Genomic DNA, 21,890 nt, shown 5'->3' on the forward strand with positions numbered 1-21,890 from the left:
TGTGTACATGTGTATGTGTACATGTGTATGTGTATATGTATATATGTGTATATATATGTATATGTATATATGTGTATATAGTATATATGTCTGTATATGTATATGTGTATATGTATATGTGTATATGTATATTTGTATATGTATATATGTATATGTGTATTTGCAAGTAGTATGATGGCCATTTGAGAAGAGTGAGAGTGGAGGCTTTTGTCAGGTCACTGGGCCCATGAAGGGAAAACAGACGTTATTTTTATGATGATGATTATCTTAAAGTACATGTACCAATGTGTTTCAATTCATCATGTCATTTTATGAGTATAGTGCATCTCGATCAATGTTGCCCCTCTTTCTCTGAATTCTTTTCATCTTGTGTAATTCTTCCCAGAGAAGTCCAGAAGTTGATCACTGTAATTAATTTCAAAATATAATTACTTGGCACTCATCTGAATGAGCTCAGTGAGTCAGAAGTAAGCTCAGAGTCTATTTCTGGATTGGCTCTTTTGGTGGGTCATTGAAGAAGGCTAAAAGAGAGGTCAGTAGTAGTTCATATCAGTAATGAGGAACAAAAGCAATTGATTTTATCACCATGTTTTCAAAAGCTTCTATTTTTACAAAGAATACATGTTAACCAAGACAGTCACTTAAACATCATTTGTTAATGTCTGGGGCCATTTGTTGTAATTTAGGGGTATGATGATCTATACATGGATTATATATTACTCTCTGAGTATAATAGTCTTAAGAAATAGGTATAAGAAATGGAAAAATAAAGAAATAAAACCAACCTTGTGTTCAGTTATTACAACTACATACTACTTCCCTGCATTTGATCCAGTTGACTTTATGAAATTTATTATTTTAAATAAAGTTAATTATTAATATATTAGTCAAATTAAGATAGCTTTTGACTGTGGGACCAAAAAAGTTAGTAAATAGAGGTACACATTGTGTGTGTGTGTGTGTGTGTGTGTGTGTGTGTGTGTATAAAAACAAAGTTTGTATTTTAATGTTTTCGTTTCTTTCATGCATGTGTTTCTAACGCATTTATAAGATTATTTCTTTGTTGCTTTGTATGTCCCTCCCCCACAGTGTAACCCCCGCTTTCACTATATTTGATGTCAGTATAACATGTGGAGGAGATGGGGACAAACAAGTCGTTTAAGGATTCAGGTGGACCTGTTGCAACAATGAGAAGTACAAAATGTCATGTCAAAACCAACTTTACAATGTCGGTGTGGGGGGGGGGGGAGGGGGGTATATTGGGTGGGGGGAGGGGAGAGGCTGGGAAGGGAGGTGAAGGGTAAACAAAGGAGGAGGCTGCAATGCTTGGTAAGAAATGTATGCATTATCCTGCCCATGTAATTGTAGCCCCTCTGTACAGTATGTTCTCAAATAAAATAAAATAAAAAAAAATAAATAAATAAAAATAAAAAGTAGTGAAGTCCTACTACTGACAGTAGTGGGAGCTGAAAAAAAAAAAAAAAAAAAAAACAAAGGCAGGAGGTACAAAGGCAGATTTCATTGGTCTACAGGATCACCTATATGTAAAAGTGATCTTTGACAAAATTTACTTTTTCTTTTCATGCCAGTACTGGGGTTGAAACTGAGGACCTAGGTATTGTCCTTTAGATTTTCACTCAAACGAGGGCTCTACCGCTTGAGCCACAGCACCGCTTCCAGCTTTGTGCTGGTTCATTGGAGATTAGAGTCTAACAGACTCCTACGTAGGCTGGTTTCAAACTTCAGTCCTCACGTCTCAAGCCTCCTGAGTAGTTAGGATTACAAGCATGAGCTACCAGTAATTATATGTTGTTTGTGACATGAGAACATGAGAAATAGAAATACCAGGATTCTTCTCAAGAATGAGTTGCCACGAATTGTGGATCAAAAACTGTTAGAGAAGCATGAAAGAGCAGCCAGATGTTAAGGCTTTAGTACTTAACTGAAATTTCCACTTGTCTCTTCTTGTCAGAGAGCAATAATGAGAATGACTTAAAGCCTAAGAAAGACAGCCAGTAGGTCAAGGCACAGGGAGGTCTGGCTCAAAGGATGATGACAGGATGGAAGAAATACCCTGGTGGAATAGATATGCCCTCAAACAGCCATCAGCCATTCAGCATCTCTGCTTGAGATGACCTCTTTAGCAAACATCCTCAGTCTCTCTTGGGAAGCTCACAGCCCTAGGAAATGTATTATTTTGTTTTATGCCTAAGTCTGAACTGTCCCTTGACTGAGGGTCATTGAGAATGCATCACAAAAAGCATCATCTGTTCCAATGTTTTCCTATTCCTCCCCCCCCCCCCCAAGTAAAGCTGTCCAGGACAAAATCTAGACAGCAAGATAATGACTATAGAGAGAAGGGAAGTGTGAGCTGGCCCCTCCCCTGTGCTCCCATGCAGACATTATCAGATCATTCTGGCCACAAGACATGTTGTTTAATCTAAATGTTTAAAACTTGGTTTTCCTAAACTTTGTTGAAAATCCATTTCTTCAAATGCGTGTTTGTAGGTCTACAAAGATGTCGCATGCCAAATTTTTGAGTTAAACATATAAAGAACAGTACACTTAGTGCCAAACAATTGGAACTTACCTAGAATACAAGTTTATTTTTGATGAGGACATTTATTTGTGAGGAGTGCAAATTAGAGAAGATTAAAATGAAATCATTTTTGTAATGGGTTGAAATCTATTTCTTTGAATGAGAGAGCAAGAAAGACAGAGAGACAGAGAAATAGAAAGAGACAGACAGACAGACAGACAGACAGACAGACAGAGAGCACCATTTTCTTTGGGGTATGCTCAAATTAGAGTGACTTGCTTTGGTCCAGCTGCAGTACAATAGGCAAAGCTCTAATAAGAAAAAACACTTTTTTTTGCTGCCTAAGAGTTTTCAGTTTTTCTTGATTCCAAAGACATCATTGCATCTTTGAATTCTGAAAATTGTATACATGGTCAGAAAGAAGCATTAGACTGAGGAAAAATTGAGATCTTTCCAGTGAAAACAAGTTGATCTCTTTGGTTTCATGAAGAGAAAATGAATAGATAGAAATTTCTAAATTACACTTATTGATGAAGAGACCTGAGCTTTAGTGAAACGTTCTGGTGGAGGCCATTGTAATACTCTTGTTGAAGGAAGTTGTCATGATCTTATGGGGGGGGGGGGGAAAGACAAACTAATAAATTATTGAAATTATAAGAAAACACACTAGAATACTTTTATGTCTGGACAGTCAAATAGGTATTTAGGAAAGACAGGACAATTTTGGGGGGAAAAATAACCTTGAATTAGGAGATCTCTGGGTAAAATGTGCCTAATATATAGAGATAGCAGAAAAACTGGGGTGGGGGGAAAGAGGATAAATATTCAGAGATATTCAAAGGACCTTTATTTAAAAATTCTTACTACTCTAATTCAAAATGGTCAAAAAATAAGAAATGTACTCATACCCCTCTGTATGGTATTTTCACAATAAAAAAATAATCAAGGTCATAGGATAAGTTTCAGTTATACTATTATTCCAGAAACAAGCAAAAATAAAGATACTAAAGAGATGCAGGTTTAGCTCTTAAATGAAGAAATTATAATGACTGGAAAACATTTCAGGTTTGTATTTCCTTCAAAAAGTAATTAGTGAGCTATGTCCACTCTGACTCTGGCTTGTGGGAGTAAAAATCCTTACCATCCTTATTCTGCCTCAGGATATTTTTTAGATTGTTTTCTCTTTTTATTTCTATGCATTTGACATTAATTGTGCTTAAGGTTTACATGAAGAAGGAACCCAGACGGGACAGTAAGCTCTATCATTCCATAAAACATTTCCTGTCCAGCCTGTTCAGGATCTTGGTGGAGACATCATTGGAATACTATACTGGAATGCCCCAGTATGATAGAAGATATGTAAGATCAAGAATGGGTTCCTCCCAGTTCCAGAGTTGTGGCTCTGCTGATTATGAAGAAAAATAATGGCACAGACTTGAATTTGGCCTAAGGAGCAACAGGTCCCCAATGCATTCTCTGAAGCTCTTTCCACCTTTAATTTAGATATTTCAAGGGAAATTTAATCCATATGTTTTGGATTCATTTGGACTTAACTCATAAATATGCTTTATCAAAGGCTGCCAAGCTCTGTGCTCACCAGAATCAAGTAGTTTCTTGGGACAAAAGTACAGACAGAGGAAATTGATATCCAAGATCCCACCACCCAAACAAGGAAGTGCAACCTCAGGTTCAACAACTGTCTATAAATAATATCTGAGCAGTATGTTTCCTTGCAGCATTGTCATGGCAAAAACAAGCCACTTCGGCCTGTTAGGGACATATACAGGTGCACCTGCAATAAATACTTGTCACTTCCTAAGCACACATCACAATGCAAATGTCTTTCCTGTCAGTTCCAGGAAATTTAGCCTCACTAATAAGAAAATACAAGTTCTATTTACCTCAAGATCTTCTAAAATCTGGACAGACTTTTCTTTCTCTCTCTCCCTCTTCTGCCTCTTTTCTGTGCATACCCCTGTCATGAGAAGTTCACCACATCATGGTCTGAGCAGATAATTTCAACTTTACTTTCTCAAGTTTGCCTTGTTCGGATGATACTTTTCCAAATATCAAATGATAGAGTATGGTTATTTATGACTTTTCTCCCATACTAAATCTTTTTCCTTTGAGATGATTGTTCTTCATACTAGGTAATAGATGCTTTGTAGGTAATGAATTCTTATAGATCCTGTGGAATAATGCCAAGATGTGTCTCTATGAAGATAATATTACAGATTATTATTATTATTATTACTAGTATTCTAGTTTGGCTTGAATGTCTCTGATTCAAATTCTCTCTGTATATATATATATATATATATATATATATATATATATACATACATATATATATGCATATAAATATCTTGTATCTATACATAAATATTTATGTTATCAAACACTGTCTTTCATGGTGATATATGCTTTTCTAGTTATTCTGTGGGGTTTAATGCCTGTGTTTTGGAGAGTTCCTCAGTGAAGAATAGGAAATCCCTGGCTTGTTTCCACAGCAGCTTAAATTTCTTTGCCAGTGGCACCTAATACCTCAACCATCCAAGGACATCTAATAACCAAGCACAGTTTAGGCATTAGAGCAATGTTGGCAAGACTGTTATCTTAACATTCTCATATTATAGAAACTGAGAGACAGACATACACAGACAGAGATACAGAGAGAGAGAGAGATCAGGAGAGAGAGAAAGTAGTTCAGAGCATTAGGTCCGATGGATGCAAGGATGCATGCATGATGATTTCTCATTTTTCAGTTATACTGGACAGCAATGCCTCTATGTACAAAAAGCCCAATCACTTGTCCATCTTCCATTACATTTCTTATGTAAAGGACTCTAACTGCCATCATGATGTTTGTTGATTTGTACAGGTGAAGAAAAGGATACAAGATAAACAACTAGCTAATACTATAAAATAGGATCTAACCATCTTTTAAAGCGCATGGCTCACTAGGCTAAATAGCGGAAGAATTTTTGGACTTGTGAAGGTCAATGACATTCTATTTTCCATTCAACAGGAGAGGCTGTGACAGCTTGTTGGTAAGTCAGAGAATGCCAAGTCGGTTTGAAACTGAGTGGAATTAACTCAGGTTGTTCCTCTTTTCTGTAAGGATGGATGGTATCAGATAAGGCTCAGTTCTCAGAGTTGGAAACAACAAACGGTGAACTTCTCCAGGTCCCAGTTTGGTAAATATGCTTTACCTACAAGCCGAAATCCATCCAGGTGGGTGTGGTGATTTTTTTTTTGTGTGTGAGGTGTAAACAAGACACCAGGTAAAGGAGAATAGAGACAAAAGATGGAAGAGAGACAGAGAGATGGAGAGAGAGGGAGGGAGGAAGGAGAGAGAGAGAGAGAGAGAGAGAGAGAGAGAGAGAGAGAGAGAGAGAGAGAGAGAGAGAGAGAGAGAGAGGAGACCAAGTAGGCAATGTTGACCGATTTTCAAGCTGGCTTCCAGTTCCTTTCCTAGTTTCAGTGTAAGACAAACCAGGAGGCAATGGTGCTTCTAATCCTTGGTTTGAACAGCTCTGCTGGACTGAGGCGGTCTTGGCCTAGCCTTGGCGCCTTCGCTTGGGCTACACCACTACCACCTGGTGATCCTCCTTCCTCCCTGAGACAGACAGCTCCTGAGCAGCTCGCCTCTCCCTTGCCCAAAGCCACACACCACCCAGTTCTCGCCACTGCTGTGAGCTTCTCATAGTTATTTGGCTCATAAATCTCAACTTCCAGCTCTTGCGATACTTCTGTGAGCGACATCCGAGGGGTGCCATTGAGCCTTACATGGGCTTCTCTTATTTTCAGAAATGCCATAAAGGTAGTGATGGAGACAGCAGGGTCACTTAGAAATGAATGTCCCGGGGAGGGGAGAGGCTAGGGAGAGGATCTTAGTAATGAACAGTACCCTCCTGAGTTATAAGACACTTCAACCAATTCTAGCACCATTTGGGTACTCACCAAAAAAATAAAAATGGAGTCTTGCCAGGCACCAGTGGTTCATGCCTATAATCCTAGATATTCAGAAAGCAGAGATCTGAAGAACAAGGTGCAAAGCCAGCCCAGGCAAGAAAGTCCATGAGACTCTTATCTCTAGTAAACTACTCAAAAAAGCCAGAAGTTGCACTATGGCTCACATGGTAAGGTGCTAGCCTTGAGCAAATGAAGCTGAGGGACATGCTCAGGCCCAGAGTTCAAGCCCCAGAACCAGCAAAAAAAAAAAAAAGGAAAAAGAAAAGAAAAAGGAGTCTTAATAGAGGAATGGTGGAGATGTGGACATAGTGGCAGACAGAATGGGGAGCTGGGGAGAGTTTAGCTCAGAAAGAGCAGGAAACCTGCAACCAACTATCTCAATAAAGAATTCAGAACGATAAACCAAGTGCCACCAGGGAAAGGGTTTTACAAAATCTGGGGAGCTGCACAACCTCTCCTTCTCATACTCTGCCTCTCAGGCCCTTGAGGAGATAAGCAAGCGAGTCCTTATCTCAAGGGAACCATAAGCTCTCACCAACTGAAGAAGCTGCATAAACCATGCTGGGTAGCAGTGCGCAATGACCAAGAAGGCTTCAGAGATGGAGTCATGATCGATGGGCTTCTATGAAGATGAGTGCCAAACAAGCCCAGAGCCAGAGAAGCAAGGCAGGCTAACGTCAAGCTATGCAGACAGATGCTAGAACCCTTGTTTCCTAGTGCAAGTGATGGACAATCATTACCAGGGTAATAGGAGTGCAAGCTCAATAGCTTGGACATAGCTAAGTACCTCAGCTCTGTGGTCCTGTGGGATTTCATGGCATTAAAGGTAGGGGTGTGTGTGTCTTGTGTCTGTGTCTGTGTCCATCTGCTACATCCTTATTCTTCTGGTAATGCTTCTTGGTTGCTCCTGTTGAGACAATCTTCCCTACTCTCAGTCCTCCCCACTCCCAGTCTCAGGGTGAACAAGCACCCAATACCTGGGTCAATCTCCTTGCCCACCCCCCCCAAGGCCACAGGAATTGGTGCTGGATTGAGCATGTGTCCATTTTGATCCAATGAAGAAATGGCATAGGATCTATGGCAAAACTATTGGCAAAATAGCATTTTTAATTTTTTTTATTATAAAAATACTGTACAGAAGGGTTACAGTCATATGAGTAAAGTAAGGAGTACATTTCCTATTGAGCATTAGAACTCAAAAAATTAAATCCCCCAACAACAAATCCTCAAAGAAACAACTGCCCGATAAATAAAGACTTAAAGAGAAACTTCTCTGAAGAGGAAATAAGAATGGCTAACAGACACATGAAGAAATGCTCAACCTCCCTAGCTATAAAAGAAATGCAAATCAAAACAACACTGAGATTCCACCTCACCCCAGTTAGAATGGCTAGAATCAAGAACTCTAATAACAACAGATGCTGGAGGGGATGTGGCCAAAAGGGAACCCTACTGCATTGTTGGTGGGAATGTAAACTTGTTCAACCACTTTGGAAAGTAGTATGGGGGTTCCTCAGAACCACATAGAGTTCCACATGGAACTCCCCTATGACCCATCAATCCCACTTGTGGGCATTTACCCAAATGATCACAAACAAGGCCATATTAAAGCTACCAGCACAACTAGGTTTATCCAGCATTATTTACCACAGCTAGGTTATAGTATTTTTTTAAGTTCTGTTTATTGTAATGATGGATGTGTGAAGCTTTAGCATGTATAGAAAATAAAACAGTGCTGATGGCATTATATAAACTCATGGATTAACTCTGCTGCTGGAATTTACAGTTAAATAGCCAGCTGTATATCCTTTCCTGATTCCACTATAGTAATTGGGTTTTCCATCATTTGCATTTGGGAATCCTGCCTAATGCAGAATAATACTAAGTCAAACAAACAAACAAAAAGACTGGTTTATACAAAAACATATACATTCTAAATGAATAAGCAGATTAACTAGAATGAGAGTCTGAGACTGTAATGAAGAAACCATAGAATTATCTCAATAGATATTAACATGCATTGGATAGACTCCCAACACTATATGTGATTTTTCATTTTAACCAAAGGCTTTGGTAAAAGTGTATGACTATTTTTGTTTTAATCAAAATCAGAAACATTTATCGTGTGTGTGTGTGTGTGTGTGTGTGTGTGTGTGTGTGTGTGTGTGTGTGTGTGTGTGTGTGTGTGTGTGGTGTATGTTGGTACTGGAACTTGAACTCAAGGCCTCTAATTCTCTATCACTTGAGCTACAGCTCCACTAATGGCATTTTGAGGGTTAATTGGAGATCAAAGTCTCAGACTCTGGCTGTGAGATTCTGGGCTGGCTTTGAGCTGAGATCTTCAGTTCTCAACTTCCTGAATAGCTAGGATTACAGACCTAAGTCACTACTATCAGACTTCCAGAAACATTTTTTTTGATGGGCCCTGGGGCTTAACTCAGGGACTGGGCACTGTTCCTGAGCCTCTTTGTGCTCAAAACTAGTATTTTGTCACTTAAGCCACAGCACCACTTCTGGCTTTTTCTGAGTAGTTAATTGGAGATAAGAGTCTTATGGGGACTTTCCTGTCTGGGTTGACTTGGAATCATGATCCTCATATCTCAGCTTCCTGAGTAGCTAGGATGTGAGCTAGATGTGAGCCACCAGTGCCCAGCCAGATTTTTATTTTAAAGGCCATACTCAGTGATGAGACTCTACAGGGATTCTCATTAAAACAACTAGAAGGATAAGCAAATAGATCAAGGATTTGCAGACTTGATACACAAATTCCTGACAGAATTGTATTTTTTTCTTCGTCATTGTGGGAACTTGAGCAAATGACTCTAGTGATCATAGGAAAAAACTGAGAGAAAAGCTAAGACTTACTCTAAAAGACATTAAAATGTATTTCACTGCAACAATAATACAAGTACTACATGACTGGCATAAAAATTGACCCATGAACCAAAGAATATTTTTAGTGAATGTAGTTTATAAAATTCATATTCAGACAAATGGAACTGACTTATTAGAAAGGATATAACTTTTTGAAAATTAAAATCAACAGCAAAATAAGAGAGGAATAAGAAGAGCTTAAGGAAGAAAGAAATAATTAGCAAGTTGTCCCAGTCATTCTTAGGAAGATAAGAAGTTAATCATCCAAGAGGAGAAAGAATTACAATAAATATCAGAAAATTAACTTCTTCCTTCACAGTTTTTTTCCTAATTCAAGAATAATACTGATACTACATTTGAATCCTAACTAAAAGACATGTTTAATAAATCTCAGGTCCAGAAATAAACTCAAAGTGTCAACACAGGAAACACGTACTCACAATCTGCTAATGGAAAAAGAATTGTTTAAGCTTTTTCTGGAAAGCAATTAGGTCACAAGCATGAGGCACCTTAAACAGTTCATACTTTTTAATCCAATGAATCTGCTCTAGGTGTATGAGGATATAATCAGAGACTTAAAAACCACCAATAAAAGCACAACTGTTCAAAACAGCTTTATGCAAAGCAGAAAAATCTGACCTAACTGAATAAGTTATATCCAGTTTTATTTTGAAAATCCTGGGCATGCTTTCTAACACATTTTGAAAATAAACTTTAGAATATTAGAAAAAATACTTTTTATTAAGTGTAAGTAACAGAATTATGGGCTATTTTATTACTTATAAATGTTTGGTTTTATTTGAAATTTTTTATGAAGGCTTGAGAGGAAAATGAAAGGGAATTTTCTATAAACAAATGAAAAGTGCTAGGATTTATTTATTTAATCAAATTATACATTGAATATGCATAAACACATTAAGTTATATCACAATCATTTTTCATTCTAGAAATTACATTTATTAAACAGATGTATAATGGCATGCAGTTTTAATTTTATGTGTTTTATATTTAAACTAGCCCACAGTTTTGATTTTTTCAAAGAAGCATTTTCCAGACATTTTTTGAAATAGGCAGGCCAGGTTTAGTTATATATAAATTGTTTGTATAGATTAATCTTGTCACTTTAAGAATATGAAGGAGGTTGGTGCTAGTGTCTCAAGCCTATAATCCTAACTACTCAGAAGTTCAAAGCAGAAAACTCCATGAAAATCTTCTCTTTAATTAACTAGCAAAAATCTGGAACTGGAAGTGTGGCTCAAGTAGCAGAACACCAGCTTTGAACCAAACAAGCCAAGCTAGAGCACAAGGCCCTGAGGTTTTTTTGTTTGTTTGTTTGTTTGTTTTATTTTATTTGAGAACATACTGTACAGAGGGGTTACCATTACATGGGCGGTATAATGCATACATTTCTTACCTGAGTTTTGACAAACATCCCTGCCCCCTCCCCATACACACACACCACAGAAATGAAGGAGGGGATGTTTCTACATTTCTTCCCTAGGTTCCTTGGTGATCATTCTTAGCAAATATCTAAGGGGAAAAAAATTTCAATGTATGGCTTTGAAACCCAGTGCTGGTTTACAATGCCAGACAAGGTTAGGAAGATGCTCTAGGGTATTCAGTCAGTACACACAGGGATCTACAGATAAGTGCGTGCTTTGTTGGCTGGGGTTTGTTCATCTGCGAGGTGGGGATTAAGAAAAGCATCCACACTGTGCCCCTGGCACATCATGAGTCCTGGGGTCATGTTCTCTGTACCCCTCTTCACATCCCTGGCACTACAGAGCCCCTCTGAAGGCCACAGATGTAGGAGAAGCCTGCTGTCAACTCCATGGTTGGGCCCACTTCCCAGATGGTCTCCTCCCTCTGCCCGGGCTGCGTTTCACTCTAGGAGAACATGACCCAGACATACCTAGGGCAAAGGCATGCATCCAAGCTTCTCTGATGGCTGGCCACATGATTAGAAATCTATTCCTTTGTAGACTATGAATCATTTATTGATAGCAATAGTAGACAAGGAATTCCTACACTGAATGCTCAGGTATTGTCTGTCACTTCAACCCAAATCCTCTGCATGGGAAGGTAACCTTCCACCTCCTGGATTTTCCCATTCCTGTCTCAAAATGGTCTAAACTTTCTATGTATGCTGAGGAGGTAGCATGCTGCTGTTCCTTGGTTGGAGGGGGCAGAGGATGATGTCCGAAACTCATCTTTCCTCTATGGCATGAAGTTGGACAGAAGAAAATATTTCACTGGGCTTTCATGGACTCTATTTTCTTCCTACAAAGGGGTTTTTCTAAGCAAGTCAGTTTATATCCCACGGATAAAGGACCTGTCTTAAGCCAATCATGAGGCAAGCACCTTCCTCCATAGGGATTATATTCTAACAAGTCCTTTTTGTGAGAGCTCACCTCAAGCCACCATTTCCAATAAGGTAGAGATGAGAACAACTTCCTCTGCTAGAATTCAAATGCCCAATGGGTGGTGGAAAGATATACCACTACGCTCTTGTTCCTCAAGGATTCTGACAGGAGCGGGGAGGGCAGGGGGAACAACACAAAAACACTGTTCTCTAGATGTTACCAGGTGGATCAGGATGACAAATACTCTTCAGGAGGGAGAAGGGGATTAAAGATCATAGCCTCCTTCCAGTGGCTTGATCTGGGCCCAAGGTACCAAGTGTAGTTTCAAGCATCCTGCCCTCTTCCCCAAGGGCCCCTTTCTGTCCATTTCAGTCGTTTTCTGTGTCTTTGTATGTTCACAACTTCTTGGACTTTTCCTCCTCTTAGTTAAAGCCAGCTTGCCTTGTTTCCCTCCAGAGTGGCTGAGGCTAGATACCTTTGGCACCTTGGCTACAGTGAAAGGAAGAAAATGAGTTCTTCCAACAATTTAATAACATTTATTTTTTCGTGTGAAAGGAATGGTAGGGAAGAAGGCGGAGAGCTCCAAGATGGCCACCAGTGATATTATAGGAATCTCATACTCACTATTTTCCCCAAAATTTATTTAATCCATCCCAAGTTTTTTCCTCTCTAACCAATTCCCTGACACCCCCAGCCTTCTCCAGTACAACTGAAGCTGAGTAAACTTGAATAAGGACAAACAGTGCCACGGAGTTGTCACCGACAAGCCATTGCACTAGGTACTTTTTCTTTTTTTAGATACCCAATTTGAACTTTCTCATGTCCCATCTGCATCTTGATACCAGCACAATTGGAGACTTTTAAATACACCCAATGGACAGGTAACTTATTCCCTTTTTTTTTTTCAGATTGGGAAATTCTCCCGGCTACTCACGGTAAACCAAACCCTCCTCTCCTTGGAAATCTCAGAATAGGTCTGTGTGATATCAAACACCTATGCTGGGAAAAACAGGAGCAAACAAAGCCATAAGGGGCTGCCTTTGAAATGGAGCCTGGGAACCTTTCTGCCACACAGCAGTATTTGTTTGCTTTCCTTGTTTCCCCAGACCTGATGCTCACCTGAAGCAACAACCTACACTTTGTCAGTTGCAGGGATGAGGAGGGGCAGGCAAGGGAGGCATTCTGGCTACTTGTCAAAGCATTCCCAACAAGAGACACTGTTCAAAGAGTTGGGATCTTAAGTAACCCTCAACCTGCTCTTCCTTTTACTTGGGAACATGCCAATGATTTCTGTGGATTCCACTTGGGCTCAACTCTAGTCATCCTTAAACCCAAAGCTCCTGACTGCCTCACTTTGGCAAGGAGTTGTGCCAGTGTGAGGATGGTAGGGACCGCTCACTGGCTGGCTGACACTGGCTTTGTGGTAGGTGATTTTGGAGCTGCCGCTTTCTTTGATGAACTCAAGTTGCGGAGATGGAAAGGATGAAGGAAACAAGGCAATGTCTTCCAGAAGCAGCCCAGTTGGCAGCCTATTAACCCCATGTTACTCCGGCAGGACCACGCAGGTGGACACTGCCCTCCACTGAAGATGAACAATAGTTAGGTTCTTAGAATCCTGCAGATGTTGTAGCTGCTTCTTAAAATGGCCCATAGTCATGGGATCATTCCTTGCCAGGATTGAAATGCCATACATGGCAAACTGACTTTGCTGAATGACACACAGGATACACCTGTGACTTCTTATGATGTCAAGGCCCAATAATTCTCTCTATTCTTGGACTTCCATCCACCCTCCTCTCGTTATTTGAGAAAAGGTCTCACTATGTAATCCAAGCTGGTCTCAAACTAATGACTTTTCCTGTTTTCACCTCCCAAGCACTGGGATTACAGGAATGTCCCATCTAGACTAGTCTCTACCATCTTGATATCATGTCTCCCCCCTCTTTCTGCATACAGGGACTATGGTATCTAGGGTTCAGGTCCAAATAGGATGAAGAGTTTAATGGTTAAATTAGTTACTATTGAGTATAGAATACCCTGTGGATGAGAGTTTCATAACCTAGGATACTGCTGAATTCCAGTGCCCACCCTTGGTCCAGAGGTGACACCAGCTCTTGGGACTGACCCATGTGTGAGGGATGGCCAGGCCTCCTGGCCTCGCAATGAACTTCAGTGCTCCACACACTCAGAGAATCACATGTTATCCAGGCCTGAAAGATGCCGGAGCAAGGTCTGGAAAAATACTCCAAGTGGTTTGAGGCACTAACATTGGCTTTGTACCATCTTTTTTTTTTTTTTGTCTTTCCTGGTGCTGAACTCTGAGCTGGGTGCTGTCCCTGAGATTGATTTGATCAACATTAGTTCTCTACCACTTGAGCCACAACTCTACTTCCAGCTCTTCCTGAGTAGTTTATTAGAGAAAAGAGTCTCACAGACTTTCCTGCCCAGGCTGGCTTTGAACACCATCCTCACATCTCAGCCTCCTGAGTAGCTAGGATTACAGGTGTGAGTCACTAACACCTGGCTTTGGGTCATCCATCATTTTAGTGTAACTTAAAAGGCAGATGAGGAGACTACTTCCAAAACTGACCTGCCAAGGCATCTGGGGAATTTACCAGAGGCATTTAGCACCACGGAAAGGAAGGTGGCTCCGATGTGGGTCAGAGGAAGTGGCCACGGTGACCTGGAGATGGAAGACCCTAGATGATTGAGGATCTGGATGGTCATTACTTAATGAGAATTTGGCATAAGAATACATGCGAACTCTTTGTGACTCCAAGATTTGATTGTGGTGCCTTTTGGAAAGGTTTGAAGCCTGAAAATTAACAGGCAGAAGAAGAAACACTAAAATATGATAAGGAAAAGGAAAGGAAAGGTATTATGAGCCAGCCACGGGTGGCTCACACCTGTAATTCTAGCTATTCAGGAGGCTGAGATTTGACCCTCCAGGTTCAAAGGCAGCAGAAAAGTCTACAAGATTCTTGTCTCCAATTAAGCACCAAAGAAGTTGGAAATAGAGCTGTGGCTCAAATGGTAGAGCAGTAGCCTCAAGCAAAAACAGCTCAGGGACAGTTTCCATGACCTGAGTTCAAGTCCCAGGACTGGCATTTTATAAAAAAAAGAAAAGACATTAAGGAAAGGAGTACAGAATGAAAAACAAAATTAATTAATAAGGCAAACACAGCTTTGGAATACATAAAAATCAGTTCTGAGATTCCATTCCATAAGGAAGTTAAAAAGATATTTGTCTTAGTCATTTTCTGATGCTGGTATCAAAAAACCTGTCTTTCAATTTCCTAATAAATGGGGCAGTGTCATTCTTCTTGATGGAGTCATAGGTAGAGAGAGAGAGAGAGAGAGAGAGAGAGAGAGAGAGAGAGAGAGAGAGAGAGAGAGAGAGAGAGAGAGAGAGAGAGAGAGAGAGAGAGAGATCACCTTTCTTGATCCATCCATCTACTGAGGGACTTCTGGGTTGGTTCCATATCTTAGCTATGGTGAATAATGCTGTGATAAACATAGTTGTGCTGGTAGCTTTAGTATGGCCTTGTTTGTGATCATTTGGGTAAATGCCCACAAGTGGGATTGCTGGGTCATAGGGGAGCTCTATGTGGAGTCTTTTGAGGAACCTCCATACTGCTTTCCAGCGTGGTTGAACAAGCTTACACTCCCACCAACAGTGCAGTAAGGTTCCCTTTTGGCCACATCCCCTCCAGCATCTGTTATTAGATTTCTTGATTATAGCCATTCTAACTGGGGTGAGATGGAATCTCAATGTAGTTTTGATTTGCATTTCTTTTATGGTTAGAGAAGTTGAGCATTTCTTCATGAGTCTATTGACCATTCTTATTTCCTCTTCAGAGAAGTCTCTCTTTAAGTCTTTAGCCCACTAAGTGAAGTAAGCCAGGCCCAAAGAAACATAGGTCCCATGGTTTCCCTTTTTTGCAATAACTAGTATATGTCTAGGACAAGCAAAGAAGGTCAAAAGCTATGTACATATGACCATATAAAATGATGCAAAGCAAAATGAACCCCTAGATAGAGACACAAGTGGTTTTATCTTTCTTGTTGTTGTTTTTAATGTATTTATAATGTATCATCTGAATTTTTTGTTTCTTTTGTATGTTCTTCTCCCATGGTATAACCCCTCTTATCACTGTATTTAATTCCAATGACCTGCATCTTGTAGATACATTTTTCTAATTTGGGGAGGGAAAGAGAAATAACAAAATGCTGAAACAAGGATACAGGTTGACCCATTGTAACAATGAGATGTACAAGACACTACCTTGAAAATGTATTTTATAACTTTAGTGGGGAGGGGGTGGGGAGGTGAGGAGGGAAGGGAAGATAGAGGAAAACAAAGGATGGAGTAACAATGCTTGATGAGAAATGTACTCATTACCATACTCATGTAACTGTAACCCCTCTGTACAGTATCTTTACAATTAAAATTATATTAAAATAATTTTTAAAAACCCTGAGACTGGGTAGTTAACAGAGAGTGGAGTTTTGTATTTGGCTCTCAATTTCTGTTACTTTTCCTGTACCTGCTCAGTATTCTTTTCACAGATAGCTCTTCCGTTGGCTCCACTTCCTTAGTATCAAGGGTTTTCTCACAGTTTGTGATGACAAAATAGACCATATTTAGTAAAAATGGCCTTGATGAGGTAGCAATAATGAGGTTTTCCTTCCTTCGGATCCCATCTGGAGAAACTGAGACTGAGAGGGTTGGCTTTGCCATCTCCTTGATCTTCTTCTTTGACTCTAAATGACCCCTGAGATTCCTGCTTTACCTTCTCTGCTTGCAGTGGCCACAGAAGGTTCTAAGTTCTGCCTCTTCAGTTAGATCAGCGCAGCCTGCAACATTTAGCAGAATAAAATTCGTCTTTGTGTGTAATGCCTACAGGAACCTCACCCCTGCCATGGACACAACTCAAAGGTTGGTCTCAATCAGGCATTTTACAATGTCTTTAGTGAAGGATTTGGTTCTTTGACCCATGAGGAAATTCCAATCCAGTCTACTGCCTCCTTGCTACTGTGTGGAGGTTTTGAAAAGTACCATGCTTCTATATCACAGGACCTACTGTTGCCCTCCAGTCCCCAGCTACCATCATACACTGCTGCTACCTTGTGCTCATCTATTGCTTCACAGCTGTCAACGTGTTTCCATAATCATTGTCATAGCTAATCTGCAGACCCTCCTTCTCAGCCCTCTTCCTTCTTGGACCTTTCCTGCGTTTGGATCCCCTAAGCTGTCAAGATTATATGCTACAAGGTCAAGATGTAGCCCAAGGTCATATGACTAATAAGAGACAGAGCTGAGCAAGGGAAAACCAGATGTTCAAGGGCTTCACTACTCTCAGGGATTCTCATCAGTTTAACCTTCCCTTCATTATTTGTCCAACCCCATGGGAGTTGTCTGCTGAGAGCTCAGAAAGATGAAGATAGGAAAGGATCTGAAGAACTAATGCTTTAACATGTCCTCCCTCTCCAGGACGTTTCATTTTAATGAGTCTTATTTGGTTACATACCATAAAAGAAGGCTCTCCTGAACATAAAATTGCAGGCATTTGTGAGAAGTGAGCTAGTGTTGGTAGAAAGTGGGAGTTCTCTTCCCCTTCTCAAAACATATCATATCCAGAAGCCTCATCAGAGGGGGCTGACCCTGTTCCTTGTAAGGCTCACCCAACACAGTGGATTTGTGCACCTGTTCCGCATGTTCAAAAGCTCAGAGACGCTTCCTTGCCCTTCCCTTATGGAAGAGTCTGAGTTGCATTTGGCTCCCACTCCACTCGCACTCAACTTTTCATGTCCAGCAACCCCACCTTTGGTCCAGTGGCAAGTAGCAAAGGTTAACTGGGCGCTTCCCAAAGCCATCTTGCCTCCCCTACACTGTGAACTGCTGTTTGCACATTTGCTGCTTGCTCATAACCCAAGCACATCTGCTGGGCAAGTAGGGATCAGCAGCTCCCATCCCAGCTGTTTCCCTCACTGTAAACATGAAGGGGGAGTAATTACGCCAACATCAACATTCCAGCTTGATGACTTTCTACCCAGTGAAATGAAGACCCATGAATTCTTCTTCTTGCCCACATAACGCACACCTCAAACCTCCCAAGACCCAAAGCCCAGGTGATTCTTTGAGGCTGGAATGTGACCTGGCAATGCGAAGGTGAGCCTGGAGGCTGAGGGAAGATTCACCAGGCAATTGGGTCCTGCCGTGAAGGAGAGTTGAAGAATGAAGTCAACATCGAAATAGAAGAAAGAAGCTACAACCAGGCAGCCTGCAGTAATCCCAGTATTCAGGAGGGTGAGGCAGGATGACCTTGGGTTTGAGGCCAGTGTAGGCTATATACTGAGATCCTGCCTCAAGAAAACCAACAATAGCAACAAGAACATGGAGAGAGGCTTCCAGATAGTCTTACTAGCCCAGACTCACTCAGAGTAAGTACATGCATAATATTATGGTTTTGATAAAAATTGGAATTTCTTAAAATTTCTTTTTTATTATTATCTTTAAGTGATTGTACAAAGGAGTTGTTATTTCACAAAGCAGCTAACAAGTATGATATAGCTTGATCAATGTCAATTTCAAGCCCAAGCTATCATGGAAACTATGTTTGCTGTCTGTTTTTCCTCCATGAAGGCAGGAAAAAAAATGGAATGAGCTTTCTCATTACAATAGCTTTCTTCAATTACTTAATAAACTTGCATTAAGCACAAAAACATCTTCCTTCAATCAGAATCATGTACCACAACACCTCGTGTAAAGAATTCCAACACATTAACTCAAAATGGAACATTCAGTGCCCTCCCTATATTTTATGATAACTGAAATTGGAGTACACATTTTAAAAAAAAGAGACTGGGACATGTCTGCCTTCAGTGTCTCCTCCATTTACCAAGTCTATGACCTTAAGTAGGCTTTATGGCCTGTCTGTATCTTGGCTTCTTTGGAGATGGAGAACAGTAAAGGTATGATGTGTGGAAAGTGGGTCCTAGAACACATTAAGTGGAATCCATATGTTACTGCCATGCTTTTTCTCTACCTTAAAGGGTTTGCAGGTAGCAATCTCCACAGAAGAGTTGTGAATGTTTGCTGCAAGCATGTGTAAGCCACACTCTGGCCAAAAGAACAGGAACTCAATATTTTGAGAGAGGGATAAAATGGAAGCCAAAAGAATAGCCAAGTCCAAGGGATGAAGGCACAAAAGATCTTTGTATGTCCAAAGTCTATGAAATCATACAGGGGAACAAGAGTGGGACATGCATAGTGACTGAGAAAAGACACAGCAAATGGACAGCTTGATCTCAAATAGATGAGAAGAAAAGAAAAAAAAAACCTGAGTAATAAATGGAGGGATTGCAGTGTTTTCTCATAAAGGACAGGAAGTCTTGGTAAATGTCTAAGGAAGAAAATAACCCAAACAAACCCATACCAAAAATATCCTGAGAGAAGGTAGTTTGGTGATGGATTGGAATAGGAAAAGCATGTCCCCATGGAAGAGAAGAGTCTTCTAAGGGTCTGGTGTTAGATTGTGTAATTTTTTTCTGGCCTTCAATAAAAGCACCCCATTTTATAATGAAAAAAATCATCTCTTTGGGATCAGCATTTTTAGCATGTATGTATGTATAGCCACAGACAGACAGACAGACAGATATATACATATACACACACATGGATATGTTTGCACAGTTGGACAGATATATGCAGACGTATGTGAGTTGAAGGGGAATAAGGATTTAAATAAGAACGATTAGGTTTAGCTGTGTACCAGCAGCTCACACATGTAATCCTAGTAATTCAGGAGGCTGTAATTCAGGAGGATTATAGTTCATAACCTGAGCAGGAAAGTCCATGAAATTCTTACCTCCAATTAAATACCAAAAAAGCCAGAAGTAGATCTATGGTTCAAGTGACAGAGCACTAGTGTTGAGCATAAGAGCACCCAGGTCCTGAGTTCAAGCTCCAGGACTGGCACACAAAAGTGTGTGTATGGGGGGGGTAGATTTATATGATAAAATTTCCTCCCATACCTCGTATCCATCCCATACCTTTTCCTCCCATACCTCTTACCCATCCCATTACCATGAAACTCCTATCCCGGAGTTCCACTCCTTTATTTCTGCTTAGTTTAATCACATGTGTTGTGGTTGAGAAACTGTTCATGAAGCTCTTCCCCATCAGTTACTGAACCCTATGACCTTGAGTAAGCCATGGTATCAGACTTCCTCCTCCACAATGAGGAGAGCTGAAAGAATTCCATGGAGCACAAGAGGAACAAAAAAGAAGACAGCACACCCGCTTAACAACATGCTTCCTATCTACCAGGTGTGAGAGCTGTTGATGCTGCAGAAAGGAGACAGACATGTAGCCATTGCTCCTGGTTAGACATGGCATCGATGTGGCACCTTTACCACCAGCTGTGTAGTGTGATCTGAAGCCTGGACATCCCCGTTCTGCTGTGAGCACCCTGGTCTTATCAGAGTCTGGATTAACATCACAGATGGAGGTGACTACCATGTACTTGCTGCATGAGGATGGGATGAGCTGTTACAGGTGTGGACCTGGGAGAACTTCTCATTCCAGATTGCACTAAAGTTTAATTACTGACACTACAAAAGAAGAGGAAAGGTAGAGATGAGAGGCAGGGAGAATGTGCCATCAGGAAGTTAAGGACAACCAATAAGGGACCGGGGATACAGACAGATACATTTGCTGATGCCCCGGGCTCAGCACACACAGTAAGACCACACACTATTCTCTTGTCACCGGACATGCTGTGACAAGAGATTCAGCAGATTTTTCTTCTAGATGTATTTCTAAATTGGAATCTAAAATTCACATTACTCATAATACCAGTAGCAAAATACTGTAGATTATACCAACATGATGAGCAAGAGAAGATGGTGTTCATTTGGACATATGAATTATAAGACCTCTTATCAGGTCTTACAGATAATCCAGCTGGGATGTAAGGAGAAGCTCACAAAGCTGGAGCTACAGCTTGTGAGTAACTTTGCCTGGGAACCAGTGTGTGTCCTGTGTTCGGAAATTTTCACATGTATCAATCAGTAGTTCATAAGCTTGTCAACATGGAGTAGAGTTTTCAAGAAAAGAATGAAGAGGATCATTTGCATTCTGAAATTATTATTTATTTGTTGGTTATGGGGTTTGAACTCTTGGCCTGGGGCGCTGTCCCTGAGCTCTTAAGGGCTAGCACTGTACCACTTGAGCCACAGCGCCACTTCTGGTTTTCTGAGTGGTTTATTGGAGATAAAAGTCTCACAGACTTTCCTGCCTGGGCTGGCTTTGGACCACAATCCTCAGATCTTACTGAAATGATTTTTTAAGAAGACAGGGAGATAGAAAGAGAAGAGAGAGAAAGTGAAGGAAAAGGAGGAGAGGGAAAAAGAGGGGAAAGGAGGGGAAAGGAAGGGAGAGGAGGGAAGAAGGAAAGGAGGAGGAAAATGAATAAAGAAAGGAGGGCAAGGGAAGAGAAAGGAAAGAAAGGAGGAAAGAAAGGGAAGAAAAAAAGGAAGAAGAAGGAAAGGAGGCAAGAAGATTGTGTGGGAAGAAGGGAAGGGAAAGGAAGGAGGGAGGGACAGGGGAGGAAGGGAGAAAGAGAGAGGATTCCCTCCAGGGTGGGTGTCTTTAAATGGCATCTTTTCTAGTGCATTTGAACCCTGAGTCCATTTACAAATATTGGATCTATGCAGCTGGATATAAGACTTAAGTTCTGGAGTAGAGTAAAACATGGGTAAAGCGAGACCACTTTGTAGGAACAATATCTAGGAGAAATGGAAATAAGCCAGAGGAAAGGAGCCTTTGCTTTAACTTAAGAGTGGGGAACTGAAAACCAGCTGCTCCCCTGAGGAGTCTGAGGCCAGGAGGAAGTGGGGGGTGAGAGCTGTTTAGTTCTTCAGTGCTCCTGTGTGAGGACAAAAGGGCAAGAAGGAGGGGAGCTGCTCTGGCACCAGCTGTGGTTCCAAGCAGTTCTAGAAGTTTCTGCCTCACCAAATACCATCTCCCCTCCCCACCCATGGCCACTGGAGGGGAGGACCAGGGCCAGACCCACGGAGCAGTGAGGTAGGGGAGCTGGCGGCCAGGCACCTGTGAGCCTCAGCCACATCATGAT

The sequence above is a fragment of the Dipodomys merriami genome, unplaced genomic scaffold, assembly GCF_024711535.1.
Source record: "Dipodomys merriami isolate MVZ:Mamm:240054 unplaced genomic scaffold, mDipMer1.0.p SCAF_104, whole genome shotgun sequence".
NCBI classification, from domain to species: domain Eukaryota; kingdom Metazoa; phylum Chordata; class Mammalia; order Rodentia; family Heteromyidae; genus Dipodomys; species Dipodomys merriami.